Raw genomic sequence first — 19,139 nt, 5'->3', positions numbered from 1 at the left:
TCAGAAAGCTGATTGTATATCTCATCTTTATATTTGGTATACGACATCACCACAATGGCTCCTCCTTTGTCTGCAGGGCGGACAATGATGTTTGGATCCGACGTAAGAGCTGTTTTCTCTGATCTAGATAGATTCTGTCGATGATCAGTTGGATTTTTAAGTATTTTTTCAGATTCCTTTTTTACAGACTGCATGAATGTCTTAATTGATGTATTAGAAGTTTTTAAGTCTCCTTTATACTGAATTTTGAAAGGTTTTTTAGTGGTTGTAGTTGAAGGATCCGATGTTACAGGGTTATCCTTCCACCTTTCATAATTAGTCAGTGTACGTTGCATTTTAAACAGTTCAATGTCTACCTGTAGTGGAGCCGGTTTGGATACTGGTACGAAAGTCAAACCCTTAGAGAGGACAGATAAATGATGTTCTGTTAAAATTTTTGATGATAAATTGAATACCAATTTTATCTCTTCCTCAGCGGTGGTTTGCCTTTTAAACCTGTGCTTCTGGTGTCCCTTCTTTCCTCTCCTGGTGATGGAGTTCTTTTTCTTCCATGGAACTGGGTTTTTGACGTGCCTGGAGATTCGTGTGGCCGGGTACTGGTCTCCAAAAAAGGACGTCTCTCTAATGGGGTGCTATCTTCTTTATTTTCGGCATCAGATGCCGATTCTCCAGAGCTGGTGTCTATAGTTTGGAAGGAAGGTTTCTTAATGCGATAACGATATCTGGGGAAAGCTTCTCTGTTCGGTGTTTGATTCCCACTTAGCCACCCATACACCCTATGGCTAGTGTAGTCGTAATTTACTTTGTCCAGTTTCTGTCTCTTGAATCGGATCAGTTCGTTTTTGTACTTATTGATGTCATCTTGTAATTTCAGCATATGCTCTGTGGCGGCAGAGGAGTGTAATAAATCAACGTTAGTATTTTCAACTGTTTGAATGGCTTGCTTGACTCCAATAAGTTCCTTCCCTACTTCCTCAACCACTATGACCATCCAGTCGAGGGAGCACTTATTCGCTATATTCATCCACTTACGGCAAAAATCCGGGTTTTGTCTCCCAATAGTGGGGGAGTTCCGTACCCTGAATCCACGAGGGATCCGCTTTGCTCTATGATAATCTGATATAAAAATGCCGTGCAGGTCTAGGTCGACTTCTCTCCTTCTCAGTTTGATAAGGTCATTATATAAATCCTTGATGTTCGTGGACTGCGAGAGATCTTTAGCTGATTTAGACCATAGAATGGCTTGAGCCTGATCCTCAGATATGGAGAGGGTTTCCGCCGAATCAGTGAAAACCCCTGCTTTACGTAGGAAATCTTCCATGGTAAAAATCTTGAGGGTGTATCTGAACGCACTGTTTAGTGAATGACTCAAACGTTGGGGGTGCCCAAAATGGTGTGATGTACACCATAAAAATACAAATAGAGATGATTCAGGCACTCACCCTTAAACGACTAAAAGTTTTCTTGCCTTCGGTGCTACCAACGTCTGAAATATGCAGCCAAAGATGAAGTAGGAGCACTCAAAAGGACTTTTTCCGTGGTTTTAATGGGGTAAAAAAGTTTACAACAAAGTGTAACGCATCAAATATATATATATATATATATATATATTAAAATACACTTATAATGACGTTAATTATATGTATATTAAATAAATTATTTTATATTAAATAAAAATAATCAATAAATAAATTGAAAAAAAATTAACAAATAAAATAAAAAAAACAAAAATAAATTGAAAAAGAATTATAAAATTATATACGAGTTTAAATTTGTTCTAACTGTATTTTGATATTAACTGTACTGTTTTACTTGTGAGACATTGCTTAATACAAATATGTGCACTTTATTGCAGTAACAGCTAACATTATTATGACATTTACAGTTAAAATGCCATGCAGAACTAAAAAAAATAACATTTCTTAATTTCTCAATTTTTTTTATATTTTATTCATATTATTATTATTATTATTATTATTATTTTATTATTTATATAGCGCCAACAAATTCCGTACCGCTGTACAATGGGTGGACTAACAGACACATAATCAGACCACTGGACGTACAGGAACAGAGGGGGTTGAGGGCCCTGCTCAATGAGCTTACATGCTAGAGGGAGTGGGGTATAGTGACACAAACGGGTTAAAGTAGGGGAATTAAGTAGTTTGTTAGAGAAGGGTTTATTGAGTGCTTGGTAGGTCATTTTTGACAGTTGCAGGAAGGGAGTCATGGGGTGGGGGATGAGAAGCCTGCTGACAGTTTAATTGATACGCTTTAACGAAGAAGTGAGTTTTCAAAGATTATCTGAAGGAATGGAGGCTGGGTGAAAGTCTGATTGAGGAGGGAAGGGAGTTCCACAGAATAGGTGCAGCCCTAGAGAAGTCTTGAAGGCGAGCGTCAGAGGTGGGGATCCGGGCAGAGGATAGGCGTAGGTCTTGGGATGAGCGCAGGGGTCTCGATGGGACATACTTGTGTATGAGGGAGGATAGGTATGTTGGAGCAGCATTATGTAGGGATTTGTAAGCAAGTGCCAGAATTTTGAATTGGGCTCTATATCTAACTGGAAGCCAATGCAGGGACTGACAGAGCGTGGAGGCGTGGGAGGTGCGACCGGACAGGAAAATAAGCCTCGCAGCCGCATTCATTACAGATTGCAGCGGTGCAAGCTGGGAACATGTAAGACCGGTCAGAAGGGGATTGCAGTAGTCGAGGCGAGAGAGAACAACAGCATGAACCAATATCTTAGCCGCGTCTGGCGTTAGATATGGGCGGATGCGCGCTATGTTCTTGAGTTGGAAGCGACAGGATTTGACTATCGATTGGACATGGGGAATAAAAGAGAGGTCAGAATCGAAAAGAACCCCTAGGCAGCGAGCCTGCGAGGTAGAGGTGATAGTAGCGCCGTTGACTTGGATGGAGACAACAGGAGTAGCAGCACTTGAGGGAGGAAAAACTAGAAGTTCTGTTTTGGACAGGTTGAGTTTAAGGAAGTGAGCAGCCATCCAGTTGGAAATAGCAGAGAGGCAGTCAGAAACACGAGTCAAGGTGGGCGGAGAGAGATCAGGGGAGGACAGGTAGATTTGCGTATCATCTGCATATAAATGATATTGGAAACCAAAGGAGCTGATGAGTTTACCAAGGGAGGCAGTATAGATGGAGAACAATAGGGGGCCGAGGACAGATCCTTGGGGGACGCCGACAGAGAGGGGTTGGTGAGAAGAGGCAGAACCAGAGAAATAAACACTGAAAGAGCGCTGGGAGAGGTAGGAGGGGCACCAGGAGAGAGCAGTATCCCGTAGACCAAAGTTATGAAGAATGTGAAGAAGCTGTTGATGATCAACAGTGTCAAATGCGGCAGAAAGATCAAGGAGGATTAGGATAGAGTATTGGCCGTGAGATTTAGCAGCAATTAAGTCGTTGGATACTTTGGTCACAGCAGTTTCGACAGAGTGACCAGCGCGGAATCCAGACTGAAGGGGGTCAAGCAGAGAGTTGGATTCGAGAAAGTCTGTCAATCTGGCGTACACAACTCTCTCGAGGATCTTGGAGGCAAATGGGAGTAGTGAGATAGGGCGGTAGTTGGATGGGGAGTTGGGATCAAGGTTGGGCTTTTTCAGAATCGGGGTTACGGTTGCATGTTTGAAGGGTGAGGGAAATGTGCCAGAGGAAAGGGAGAGATTGAAAATGCTAGCGAGAGGAAGAGCAAGAAAGGGAGACAAAGTGCGGATGAGATGCGAGGGAATAGGATCGAGAGAGCAGGTGGTGGGGCGGGAGGACAGGAGCAGTGCAGAAACCTCTTGTGCTGTAGCAGGTGCAAATGTGCATAGGGTGGCAGGGGGAGTGGGGTTGGGTGATATAATGATAGGGGAAGGAGAGAGATTAGAGATCTCTTTCCTGATTGTAGAGATCTTCTCAGTGAAATGAGATGCAAAGTTTGTGGCGGACAAGGTGGTGGAAGGAGGGGTAGTCACAGGGCGAAGAAGAGCATCAAAAGTGTGAAACAGGTGTTTGGGTTGATGGGACAGTGTGCTTATGAGGGTTTTGAAGTAGTTTACTTTTGCAGAGGAAAGAGCCATGCTGTAGGAGCGCAGCATAAATTTATAGTGGACAAAGTCAGATGCAGAGTGAGACTTTCTTTCTAAATTATGTTTAATAGTGGGGCGGGGCCTGAACGCCAAAGTGGCCGGTTGAGCTTTCTGAGAGCTCCAATACGAGCAGGCCCAAAAATGCTATTTCGGACTAAGCCAATAAACCTAACAGCTTAAGGTGCCCGAGAAACGATACCAAATCGTAGGGGGAACAGAGGGATACCTTAATCGACTTGCTACGCCAAGAAACAGCGGTGACCGGCCATGCGGCCTACCCTGAAGCGGGACCTGGAGTCTGGGGGAGGCGGCCGATCCCCCGGCTCGGGACACTATCACACTCAAGAGCCCACCTCAGCCCTGCTGCCCCCCCCCCAGGACCGGTGGGGGTTATCACGGTCCTCGCTGAGGACGACTACCCTCACAAATCAGCCTGCAACCAATCGGACCCGAGGTGCCCCTGAAACTGCCGCCACAGTAGCAGCCACACAACGCAGGGAGAGCATAAGGGAATGCCACGGGGAACACTCTGCACAAGCTGCAAGGCTGGAAGCGATATTCTAGGCGTTCTGGGACAAACTTGAACGACGCATGCAGCAACAAGCCAAGCAGGAACATGACACCTGCACCTCAAAGCCACGAGGAGAGCATAAAATGGCTGCCACGAGATGACCCCAATGCTTGAAGGGCCGACAAACCCACCCAGCCCCGCTCACTAAACAGCGGGCTCGAACAACAGACTAGAGCAGCAGACCTCCCTCGGGACGGGGATCCCGGGGAGGCCGAAAGCTTACCCAACCCACAGGTACCAGAGCCTGGAGCCGACGTGGACCCGTCTACCAGGAGTGCTGTCGCTTCCCCCATTACAAGTAGTCAAACAATTTTAGAACAGTTACTTGGGGTCTTCCGGTTGCCATTCCCGATCTCCACTACAGCTCAGTGAGAGGCTGGAAGTTCTCTGTCTGAGCTAAGCCTTGCAGTGCAAGGCTTAGCTTATTAGCTGCAAGTGATGTGCTGATGCTTTCAGCAAATGAACTATCCCTGCACTGCAGGATTTAGCTCATGAAAGCTAACAAAAGCTCTTAGTAAGCTTCCAACTCTAACCTGGCTGATATCAGCAAATCTAATGGCTAGCGTAGGACTCACTTTTTGAGGCGTGACTTGACGTGGCAGGTGAGCTTATATTCAAATGGCCATTGGAATTAAACTAAAGAGCCTCCATTTTGTTTATATGTACATAGGGATTTGGGTCAGAGCGCAGGTAACTTTCTCTTTGTTTTTACTTTGTTTTTATGTATTTTGAGCTTTTAGATACTAAGCCATTGCTGCTGTAAGCGTGGTGCTTTATTTTGTGTTTGTATATGATCCAGTGAAACATGGTTTACGCTGGTGTCCAACCATCTATTAATATTATATTTTTACACCATTTTAATGATGTTATTTTTTTACACCTTTCTTAAATTGTCTGTTCTTGTTCTAGAGCAAGACGGATCTTTACTGCCTATGCTTCAACAAGAGGTCCTGTTAGCTTACTCTCATCCTAGTTGTCTTTCCACAAATTGTTAGATGCAATGCAATAAGAATTTCATAGATTCTATAAGCAAATGAGAACACTTCAGAGTATGTATGCTTATGAAGAAAACAACCTATTTCAAAATATTTATTAGAAATGCATTGTTTTGCCTTATATTTATCCTGGCTGATACTGAAAATTGCATAACTGGATTTAAAAAAAGAAACCAAACAAAAAAAAATGAATTTAATAATGTCTGATAGAGCTTTCAACAGTTATGAACATTTCAATGCACATATTTTAAGCAATATCATTTATTATTTCACATGCATAAATGAAGTCAGAGAACTTCCAATTATAAAGTTTTCAGCAAAAAAAAAAAAAATCTTGCTTCAGTCTTGTCAATTCCATTCTAAATATTTGAAGGCACATGCACTTTAATGTTCCCTCGAGCAGCTGGTCAGATTTAAATTGACTTGTCTACAGCAGCATAAGAAATATAGACTGGTATAGGCACAAGACACATGTTGTTGTGTAATTGCTTTGCAAGGCACAAACAAATCAGTAAATTAATATATTTGACAGTTAAGGAGAACAGGCATTCTGTATAATTGTTTTGTTAATATTATCGCACTGTGACTTACTTCTTTTAAGCGTCCTGACAAACATGATTTCAAAACCAGTTTTTGCCTGGCAATATTGCATATGGTCAGACTTTTATGTTAAATAAATAAGTTAAGATAAGTATGACAGCAGTGGCGGAACTAATGTAGAGAGGGAATAAACAAAATGATAGATTGCGCCAAAGAGTGGATATAATGAAAGAATGTTTTATACATACAAATAAGTAATCCTAATTACTAATTTTAGCACACTTTTAAATGTAGAACCGGATAAAAAGCTAACTCACAATTTGCAGAGCTACTAAGAGCTCTGCTGTATAACGCCTGGACGGTATAATCCCTGTCTTTGGATATATGGATAAAAGCTGTGTTGGGCATCCATTTCTCAAAAGCCGTATATGTGAAAAAACTGAATAAAAAATCCAATAGTATAGTATGTTAAGATAATATGTATTGAAAAACAAGCAGGTATCCTACTTACGATTTCCAGTGCAATAACTTGCTCTGGTGTTGATGGCTTGTGGTGGTATAATCCCCACCAAAAGATATACAGGATAAGCAGGAGTCCAGTTGCACCAAAAAGAAAGTTGAAAACCAAAAAGGGCTTTGAAAAAAAGTAGTAATATTTATTTAACACAAATAATAAAATGTATTAAAAACCAGCTTTTAGTCCCTTACTTTGCGCATTTCGCCCGGGTTTGGGCTTCATCAGAAGTATAAGATTGTCTGGAAACCAGCCAGACTTATATAGGCAGTCTAAATAACTTCATCTTGATCTGGTGCATTCTACTCCCTGCTTCCGGTTTTCTTTGCGTGCGTCGCCTGGAAATGATGTGCCGCGGCTCCCAATGCTCGATGGAACATGCAGTTCAAAACTCCGTCTTATGCACTTGCGGTAATCGGAAATACACTTGCGGTAATCGGATATAGTCTATACTTATATTTCTTGCAAGTGGGGATTATCGGCTGTTGAGCTTAAAGTTCAAATGGGTTATCATTGTTAAGGCTGATATATAGGTAGTGGAAGAGGAGGGGTTAGAGGAATAGCCAAACTTACCTCTCATATCCCCTCATCTCAGCAGGTATTGGCAAGGCCTGCTGATTCACTGCTGCCTCCTATTTCATTATTTTAGTGAACGCCTAAATCTCTGTCTTTCAATTTAATGTAGAGAGGGCCCTGGAGCAAGACATTTTTTGGGCCCGGCCCCTAGCGCAAGGGTGGCCAAAAGGTAAATTTCCATCTGTCAAAACACCCATGATGCTTTAGCAGCTGATGATTTACCATTTGTCCATCATTGCAGGGTTGTATTTGTGTGTTTGAATTTAATCATATTTTTGTATGGAGTATATGCATCTGCGTGTAATGGTGTTTTTTTTATGTATTGTTGCCATTGTAATGCAGTGGTGTAATTCTATGTAATGTGTGCATTTGGTAGTGGCATAGATGCAGTGATTAGTAAACAATGAACATATCCTGGCCCAGGAGTTTTCATTCTCTCTGTTGCTGTGTCTAATCTGTGCATGCAATGTAAATGCAGCACAAGCTATGACAGGAAGTATATCTGTTGCATGCACAGTGTGGTACGTCCAATCACTGCACACAGCTCTGGTAGGCCAGTTTAGTGAGCAGTTGTGTTGACTCCTGATGTGGTCGTCAATGACAGAGCAATCTATGCAAATCTGGCATATTTTTTTTTTATAAGTGACAGCGTTTCATTTACATATATTTTGGTTTGAGTTGATCATTTAACATACATATGAATAAGGATTAGCATCTTCAGGAACAAAGTTTTGGAAAAACATTTAAATAGAACAACATTTCAAATGAGGTAAGTGGACTAAAGAAGTACATCATTACTACATTTAAATTTAAATAGACAGATGTGTTTACAATCTGTGATTTTATAATGATACAATATTTGATAAAATATTTACTTTTGATCACAGGTGGGAACAAATTGTTTTTCTTTTGTACTGAATATACATTCACAGAATCATATTGCATCCATCACAATACAGACTTTTATATCGAATGACACTGTTTATTTATATATTTCCTTTGTGGAATAACACTGTGTATTTGTGATGATATTTAGCAATCTAACTAGAACAATCTATTTAGCAATTTACACTGTCAATGAAGCTTTCTCACCAGTGGTGGATTGGAGATGCTATTCTATAATAGCAAAAAAGATTACACAACTAATGTTCATGTCAGCTGTGGACAGTGATTAAATACCTTATTCTCTGTGTCAACTACTTTATCCTTATAAATGTGAAAAGGACCACATTTCAGTTACTTGATGTTAACAACCAGTCTACTTTCAATAACTACATAAAAAAGGAGGAAAGATTATGTCATCTCAGAGAAAAAAAACTTGCAAACTTACTAGACAGCGGCGGAAATAGTTAAACTATTGCTGAATTCAGTTAGGCTTGGAAGTCAATTAAAAGATCCATGATATTTACAGCTCACATGCTGATTTACGAATTTAGCCAGCAGGTCGATATCATTTGTGTAAATGGTATAAAAGCACAATGCAGTTTGAATGTAACTCTGTGAAAACAGTACAAAAAAGACATACTAAAGTTTATAATAATAATGCCCCCAGCCCTGGAGATGTCCTGTAGGTGAAGGGGTGAGAGTGGGGTAGTAACTGGCCAAGTAAAAAGGCTGGTATGGAGGATATCTGCTAATTAGAGAAGAGAAGTAAGGAGGGGCACAGTTATAGAGAGCTTTGTAGGTAAGTAAATGAATTTTGGACCAAATCATAAACAAAACAGGAAGCCAAAGTAGAGACTGGCACAGGAATGATGTGTGAGAGTTGCAGGACATAAGCTAGAAAAGTCTGGCATAGGCATTTATTATGGGCCATAGAAGGCCAATCTGGGCACTTTTTAGGCCAATAAGTAGAGGATCACAATAATTGAGGTGGGAGACAATAATTGCATTTTGATTGCGTCCTAAGTGAGAATGGGGCAAATGTAAGATATGCTTTTAAGATGAAAGTGACAAAATTAGTTTTTTGACTTTATGAAAGCGCTAAAAAAAAAAAGGTCCCAGATAGAGGTTATAGTAACTCAGGTGACCTCGGAAAACAGAGGTAGATGTAGCCTTAGAGGGAGGAAAGACAATCAGTTCAGTTTTAAAGAGGTTGCATTTTAGGAACCATTCAGTTATCCAGCCAGAATTAGATGATACGTAGTTGCTGACACAATCAAGATAGGGAAAAGACGTGGTAACGAGAGGGAAATTTGGGTGTCATCAGCATACAATTGATATTGAAAGCCATTGGATGATATTAGCTCAACAAGAAAGGTAGTGTACATTGAAAAAATAAGAGGTCCCAGTACAGAGATTCCTCACTGAGAGAGATACAGAAGAGGGAGGAGGAATCAGAGAAGGGAACAATGAAGGAGTGGTTAGAGAGATAGGAAGAGAACCAGAAAGCGAGTAGTGTCACTGAGGCTATGGTTATGAAGGGTAAAAAGGAGAAGCAGTTTGTCAACAGTGTCAAATCTGGCAGATCAAGAAGAATAGGTAGTGAATAGAGGTCATTGGATTTTGCAGTCACTAAGTCATTAGGGGTAGTCTCAGTGGAATGTTGGGAGTGGATGCTAAACTGTATTGGATCATGTAAGGATTTGGTTTTCAAATTGTTTGTAATCAAATAATAAAAGGAATACCGCACTCAGAATAATGCAAAAAATGTATTTGAAATGTGTTCAAAAGGAAGTCAAAAGAGATATTTCCATTACAATGGAAGGGGAAAAAAACTGAGTTACTGTGTGCACTCATAAAGCCCATAAATCACAAAATCTATACCTATAGTACATAATACACAAGAACAGCTGAGTAGAAATTCATATGAGAAATCATAAATTAGTAAATAATCAATAGGTTATACATACAAAAAAGAAAATGATTACAGATAATAACTCAGGTGGATCCACCCCCTAACTTTGAAAAGTAGAAGTATATATGCACAAGAAAAATGAAAAATGAAAAAAATATTGAAAAACAAATATATACTAATCAAAAAATTAAAAATAAAAAAGAGAAAAAAAATCTAAATTGTATGAATATTAGAATGGATATGAGTGATCCATATAGATAATAATAATAAAATAAACTATATAATATGAAAAAAATGAAAAAAATTAATAATACCAAAAAAAAAGAGAAAAAATAACATAGCAAAAATAGCTGAAAAGGTTTGATCTCTCACCATATAATGAATCAAATAACTAATCAAACGTTAAAGTGCTCCTAATTTAAAATGTTTAAAGTGTTAAAATACAGACTGAATGTATCTTCATAGCAAATATTTGGAGATGTTGTTGAAATAAATAAAGTATAATATTATAAATCCAATAAGTTGATAAAAGCCCCCACTGCAACATCAATCAAGGGGAGTCACTAAATTTAATTTTCTGTAAGACTCAATATCAATTTAAGTTCATGAAAAAAGAACAAAGAACAAAAATAAGAACAAAAGAACAAAGAACAAAAATAAAGAAGCTCATAAACACTTACCAATTATGTGGTGTCTCGTAGTCTATGTGAATATTCCAAGCAGGGGACCCTGAAAGTCAGGTAGCGGACCATTGTGGTCGTAAAGATACCAAGTAAAAGAATCGGACCATGAATGGTCTAGATGGGGAACTGTAGAGAGCATAGGATAAAATAATGTGAATAGGCAGCATCATGTAACAAGGAATACAAAGCTAAGGTAAAAAAAAAAAAAAAAGTCCTCATTCAGTCCCATTGAAGAAAGAGTCTCCAACGTACAGATCCATTTAGTCTCCTTTTGTAATAAAGAGTCTCTGCCTATATCCACCTCTGCGTAGCTCTGATGCTCCTTTTATGTTCCCCTATACGTTCTTTTACAGGTCGTATAGTCTCCCCTAGATAGATATAACCACATGGGCACTTTAAGATATAAACCACATATTTGGAATTGAAAGTATAGTAGCCATTAACCTTATATTGTTTACCTGAATGTGGTTGTGAGAAGTGTTCCCTCTTGATAACATTATTGCAGTGTAAGCAAACCAGGCATGGAAATGTGCCGTTCTTGGGTGCTAAAAAGAATCTAGTCTTGTCTTTCTTACTGCTCCCAATATTAGATTTTACTAATAAATCCCTAAAGTCCTGTGCTCTTTAGTACGAGAACATCTGAGGATTCTGATTAAAAGATAATAATGAAATTATAAAAATTCACGCAAGATTAAAAAATATGATGTAAAGATGAATGCAATTAGGCTCAAACTTGTGTTCAGTGAATGTGTGTGCTTTCTTTGACTGCTCATGCAGACTTTACCTATTGCTTTTCCATGTAACGAAGTTCTGATTTGTTGTATTTAAAAATACAGATCCAAGTATACAGGGAGTGCAGAATTATTAGGCAAGTTGTATTTTTGAGGATTAATTTTATTATTGAACAACAACCATGTTCTCAATGAACCCCAAAAACTCATTAATATCAAAGCTGAATATTTTTGGAAGTAGTTTTTAGTTTGTTTTTAGTTATAGCTATTTTAGGGGGATATCTGTGTGTGCAGGTGACTATTACTGTGCATAATTATTAGGCAACTTAAAAAAAACCAAATATATACCCATTTCAATTATTTATTTTTACCAGTGAAACCAATATAACATCTCAACATTCACAAATATACATTTCTGACATTCAAAAACATAACAAAAACAAATCAGTGACCAATATAGCCACCTTTCTTTGCAAGGACACTCAAAAGCCTGCCATCCATGGATTCTGTCAGTGTTTTGATCTGTTCACCATCAACATTGCGTGCAGCAGCAGCCACAGCCTCCCAGACACTGTTCAGAGAGGTGTACTGTTTTCCCTCCTTGTAAATTTCACATTTGATGATGGACCACAGGTTCTCAATGGGGTTCAGATCAGGTGAACAAGGAGGCCATGTCATTAGATTTTCTTCTTTTATACCCTTTCTTGCCAGCCACGCTGTGGAGTACTTGGACGCGTGTGATGGAGCATTGTCCTGCATGAAAATCATGTTTTTCTTGAAGGATGCAGACTTCTTCCTGTACCACAGTTTGAAGAAGGTGTCTTCCAGAAACTGGGAGTTGAGCTTGACTCCATCCTCAACCCGAAAAGGCCCCACAAGCTCATCTTTGATGATACCAGCCCAAACCAGTACTCCACCTCCACCTTGCTGGCGTCTGAGTCGGACTGGAGCTCTCTGCCCTTTACCAATCCATCCATCTGGCCCATCAAGACTCACTCTCATTTCATCAGTCCATAAAACCTTAGAAAAATCAGTCTTGAGATATTTCTTGGCCCAGTCTTGACGTTTCAGCTTGTGTGTCTTGTTCAGTGGTGGTCGTCTTTCAGCCTTTCTTACCTTGGCCATGTCTCTGAGTATTGCACACCTTGTGCTTTTGGGCACTCCAGTGATGTTGCAGCTCTGAAATATGGCAAAACTGGTGGCAAGTGGCATCTTGGCAGCTGCACGCTTGACTTTTCTCAGTTCATGGGCAGTTATTTTGCGCCTTGGGTTCTCCACACGCTTCTTGCGACCCTGTTGACTATTTTGAATGAAACGCTTGATTGTTCGATGATCACGCTTCAGAAGCTTTGCAATTTTAAGAGTGCTGCATCCCTCTGCAAGATATCTCACTATTTTTGACTTTTCTGAGCCTGTCAAGTCCTTCTTTTGACCCATTTTGCCAAAGGAAAGGAGGTTGCCTAATAATTATGCACACCTGATATAGGGTGTTGATGTCATTAGACCACACCCCTTCTCATTACAGAGATGCACATCACCTAATATGCTTAATTGGTAGTAGGCTTTCGAGCCTATACAGCTTGGAGTAAGACAACATGCATAAAGAGGATGATGTGGTCAAAATACTCATTTGCCTAATAATTCTACACACAGTGTATTCTGCTACTTGTTACAAGGTGTCGTGGTCATGCATCAATCCAAATATATAGAGCTGAGTTCCCTAGGCAAAGTAAAGGTTAATTCAGCCTTCTGAATAGCAATTTCTACATGGAAATATTTTAGGAGCGTAGTATATGTTTTATTATTATTATTATTATTATTATTATTATTATTATTATTATGTACATTATTGAGCTTTGAGTAGAGTTTAGGACCTGTTTTTTCAACCAAGTGAAATTTAGTTTATGAACTTCAAGTATCTGAAATAAAATCAGCTTCTTAAAGCAAATAATGATGAAAGGGCCATTAATAATAATAATCTCCTTTTAAATAACCAATGCTGCAAGAAAATGCATAGGGAGTGTTATTATGGGTTATGTGAATGTGAGAGAATGTGTCTGGGGTAATTTTACTGCAAGGTATTTAAAGCAGCCACCTCAACATTTTGCAGCATATTTTCATGAATTTAGCATTTTAAGATCTGATGATGAAAATAATGTTTTGATGTGTTTAGTGGTGTCATGATGTGAGCTCTCTGAAAGCTGGATGTGTTTAAGCACTCTGGAGTATTTCCAAGTTGGAGTGAATAGCATTGTTATAATACATTTCTGCAGGGCCACCATCAGGGGGTGACAACCATAATGGTTGTCACGGGCCCGGCGGCCCTGGGGGGCCCGGCTGCCCGGGCCCCACGTTTAGCGGCGGAACTGCCGCCGGTGCAGTTGCACCGGCGCCCGCACGCTGATGAGGCCCATCAGGTGGCCCATGCATTTAGGGCCACCCGATGGGCCCCATATCTTCAGGGGCCCGGTCAGCGCTGCGGCCGTGGTATAGCGCGACCGGGCCCCTTTAAAAAAAAAAAATGCCGCCGCAGCGCAAGTGCTGCTGGGAGGAAGTGGTCACTTTCTCCCAGCTCACTCCGCGTGGGAGGAGCGCTCGCGCCCGACATGAAGAGGGAGAGCCAGCCGACTGCCAGTCCCATCAGCCCCAGCCAGCCACACTCCTGCAAAGACAATGTAAGAAACAGGAGGGTGGCTGGAAAATGAGCTGTGTGTATGTATGTCTGTCTGTCTATATGTATGTCTGTATGTCTGTCTGTCTGTATGTATGTATGTCTGTATGTCTGTATGTATGTATGTCTGTCTGTATGTCTGTCTGTCTGTCTGTGTGTATGTCTGTCTGTGTGTATGTCTGTCTGTCTGTATGTCTGTATGTCTGTCTGTGTGTCTGTATGTCTGTCTGTGTGTATGTCTGTCTGTACGTATGTCTGTCTGTGTATGTATGTCTGTCTGTGTGTATGTCTGTATGTCTGTATGTATGTATGTCTGTCTGTATGTATGTCTGTCTGTCTGTGTGTATGTCTGTCTGTGTGTATGTCTGTCTGTGTGTATGTCTGTCTGTCTGTATGTCTGTCTGTGTGTCTGTATGTCTGTCTGTGTGTATGTCTGTCTGTACGTATGTCTGTCTGTGTATGTATGTCTGTCTGTGTGTATGTTTGTCTGTATGTATGTCTGTCTGTGTGTATGTATGTATGTCTGTGTGTATGTCTGTGTGTATGTCTGTCTGTCTGTGTGTGTGTATGTATGTCTGTCTGTGTGTATGTCTGTCTGTATGTATGTATGTCTGTCTGTATGTCTGTCTGTCTGTGTGTATGTCTGTCTGTGTGTGTGTATGTATGTCTGTGTGTGTGTCTGGCTGTGTGTGTGTTTGTCTGTATGTATGTCTGTCTGTGTGTATGTCTGCATGTCATTATGTGTGTATGAATGTCAGTGTATGTATGTCTGCATGTCATTATGAATGTGTGTATGTCTGTCTGTCTGTATGAATGTATGTCTGTATGCATGTATGTCTATCTGTATGCATGTCATTATGTGTGTATGAATGTCAGTGTATGTATGTCTGCATGTCATTATGAATGTGTGTATGTATGGTGGCAGTGTCTGTATGAATGTATGTATGCCAGTATGAATGTATGTATGTAACTATGTATGTCTGTATATATATATCTGTATGTATGTCCGTATGCATGTCTGTATGTCTGTATGCATGTATGTCTATCTGTATGCATGTCATTATGTGTGTATGAATGTCAGTGTATGTATGTCTGCATGTCATTATGAATGTGTGTATGTATGGTGGCAGTGTCTGTATGAATGTATGTATGCCAGTATGAATGTATGTATGTAACTATGTATGTCTGTATATATATATCTGTATGTATGTCCGTATGCATGTCTGTATGTCTGTATGCATGTATGTCTATCTGTATGCATGTCATTATGTGTGTATGAATGTCAGTGTATGTATGTCTGCATGTCATTATGAATGTGTGTATGTATGGTGGCAATGTCTGTATGAATGTATGTATGCCAGTATGAATGTATGTATGTAACTATGTATGTCTGTATATATATCTGTATGTATGTCCGTATGCATGTCTGTATGTCTGTATGCATGTATGTCTATCTGTATGCATGTCATTATGTGTGTATGAATGTCAGTGTATGTATGTCTGCATGTCATTATGAATGTGTGTATGTATGGTGGCAATGTCTGTATGAATGTATGTATGCCAGTATGAATGTATGTATGTAACTATGTATGTCTGTATATATATATATATATATATATATATATATATGTATGTATGTCCGTATGCATGTCTGTATGTCTGTATGCATGTATGTCTATCTGTATGCATGTCATTATGTGTGTATGAATGTCAGTGTATGTATGTCTACATGTCATTATGAATGTGTGTATGTCTGTTTGTATGAATGTATGTCTGTATGTCATTATGAATGTGTGTATGTATGGATGTCAGTGTCTGTATGAATGTATGTCTGCATGTATGTCTGTATGCATGTATGTATGCATGTATGTCTATCTGTATGCATGTCATTATGTGTGTATGAATGTCAGTGTATGTATGTCTGCATGTCAGTATGACTGTGTGTATGTCAGTATGAATGTCTGTCTATATGCCAATTATGAATGTGTCTGTGTCTGTATGTCCTTATGCATGTGTGTCTGTATGTATGTTTCTATGTGTCTGTCACTATGTATGCCTGTGTGTCTGTATATGTGTGTATGTCTCAGTATGTGTGTGTCAGTATGTATGCCTATGTGCGTATCAGTATGTGTGTCTGTTAGTATGTATCAGTGTGTGTGTGTGTTTGTATCTGTGTCCTTTTGTATCAGTGAACGTGTTTGTGTCTGTGTGTGTATTCCTGTGGGCGGGATTTGGAGGCGGTCTCTGTGGGCGGTTTTGGAGGCGGGCCCCCAGGGGCCCAGACCCTGAGCTCAGTTCTGGTGGCGGCCCTGCATTTCTGTTATGTTTCCATATCAAAAGGGGTAAGACACAAGAAAGGAAATGGGTATAGGGAGGGGTACAAACACTATTGTCATACAAATCAGTAACAGAGTGCAGTAACACAAAGACTCCATAGTATAATAAGCAATCAATACACAGGCATACCATGTTGGCAAGTAAGCACATTCTCCATTTTGAATTGTGGCTCACAAAAACTGACAATACATCTTCCTCAAGTAGTCACACACAAACTCTCTCTCTCCACAGGGATTTGTTTCCACCCAATTTTCAAGTATCTTATATAGATATGTTTTGATAGATGTTGAGGAATTGTCATTAAGCACTACGGAATCTGTTGGCGCTATATAAATGCTAATAATAATAATAATAATAATAGTAATAATAATTATGACATCCCAAGCAGATTGTGGTCTTTTGATGCTAGAAAACCTACTTTTGTAAAATTGCATGAAAATGGACTGTTAAAATGAGGTGACTTGCATTTTTGCCTCCCCCCATGGTGCTGGGGGATAGGAGATACCAGCCCCCCAGCACCATTGGGAAAGGCACCCTTGAGGTGACATTAACTCCATATTATTGTGATTGCAACCAGTATGAGTGCCATTGATTATTGGTTCTGACATATTACACTATGTATTGTTTATTATTTTTTTAACAGCTATATCCTATAATGTTCGGTATATATTTTATAAAACAATCACTTTTCTCTTTTAGAGTGTCACATAAAATTAATTACCTTCTTGAAAGTTTTTAACCTATCAATAAAATATGTTTTTTGATTTTCTGAAAAAAGAGCATTTTTTTTCAAGTAAATGGCTTCTTGACACTTTACAGATCAATTTGCTGGCATGTTTTAGTTCTATATTATTCTGTTATAAGTATTGTTCGAACATGTTTTATTTATTTATTATTTCCATTTTTTTTTTAAATTCCATTCCATTATTTCCATTTTTTTAGATTTCATTTTAGGTGTACACTGCTAAATCAGAGCTACTTATTAGTTATATATTATTATTATTATATTTAATATTGTAATGGTATTAATATAATGATTTATGTAATAAAATAAAGCATAATGAGTTTAATGCTTTAGAGGCACCACTAAGGGCAATGTGTAGGATTCCTTAAGCCATGTGCTTCTGGCAGTGACATCACAGCCATCCTACTTAGACTTACACTGGGAATAAAAAACAGATGTAGGAGGGATTCTGGCACTCTTTTGCTCTCCCCTTGACTGCCTAAGAATGTAGCAGCTGTCTGTTTAGCCCCAGTCCCAAAGGCTGGGGACTGTCTGTTTGTTTATGTTTTATATTGTACCATGCGATCGCATTGTAACATTTAGCAACTGTTATAGCCTTTTGTTAGTAATATGTTGTAGTTTTGTATTGTATAATTATTGTAGTAAATTGACATTTCTGCTAGCATCTGTTTACTTGTTATTATAATTATATTAAATATACATTTACTATTACGTTTTTTGTATTTTCTATCCACATATTCGACCATAATACCACGAACTATAAAAAAATATTAATGTTGTTACTTATTGCTTAATTATTAAATATTATTTAAAAGATTAATATTCATCTTTAAGGCACGGCCACAACAAATATATATATATATATATATATATATATATATATATATATATATATATATATATATATATATATATATATATATATATAAATATATATATATATATATATATATATATATATATGGTATAATTAAAATGAATAGTCTTTGTAGCAGGATGGATGATGATTTGAGGCTAAGGAAGAGAGATAAAACAGTTACTTAAAAGGAATTTACAGCTGGGAGTGACAAAGGGGTGTTGGGGGGGGGGGGGGGGAATGGAGCAGGATAGCCATTTGTTGTAAGTAAGAATTTGCCAACCAAAATTCTGACAGCCAGATTATTAATAACTACATGTAACATCAAGTACAAAATATTACAGTAGTAAACTATATGTAACAATGGTAGTATCATTATAGTAAGGTACTAATCTAGTAACAAAATGAAAAAAAATCTGGTTGAATGTCTTCTCCATCTCAGTCCGTACCTTACAGCTGCAGTGTTCAAAATGTATTAGTTTTCTCTCACATTGTATTTTAGGCATGGATTCTCTGTTCCTGTTATGTGTTACTGACAAAGAACACCCCAATATGTGTGTGGGGTCAGTAATATTTATAATAAATAGGGGCCTCTAGTCCCCCCCACACGACAACAATGTATGGTGGGTAGGGACAATATATATAAATTAGTGGGGTGGATATGCCCGCAAATAATAGCATAACCTCCCTACCCCTAGTGCCACAGGGCCCTACTCACCTAGTCACTCCCCAATAAAAAATAAATAATCCTACCTAACCCCTGAGCCTAATAATACTGAGGGATGCAGCAATTAAACTAATACCTAAAAAAAAAAATAATATATAAATATATATATATATATATATATATATATATATATATATATATATATATATATATATAACCATCAGAAGTCTTCTTTCTTTTAATGCTTTTAATATTCAGATAAGAAAATCCAAATAAAAGTCCAGAATATTCAACAACATTAATAATAAAAATAAAATAAAAATAAAAAACAGTGCCACAATAAAAAATAATCTAACTTCACCCATGGAGCA

Source organism: Pelobates fuscus, chromosome 1 (assembly GCF_036172605.1).
Source record: "Pelobates fuscus isolate aPelFus1 chromosome 1, aPelFus1.pri, whole genome shotgun sequence".
NCBI classification, from domain to species: domain Eukaryota; kingdom Metazoa; phylum Chordata; class Amphibia; order Anura; family Pelobatidae; genus Pelobates; species Pelobates fuscus.
The sequence above is the reverse complement of the archived record's forward strand: the minus strand, read 5'-3'. Positions refer to the sequence as shown.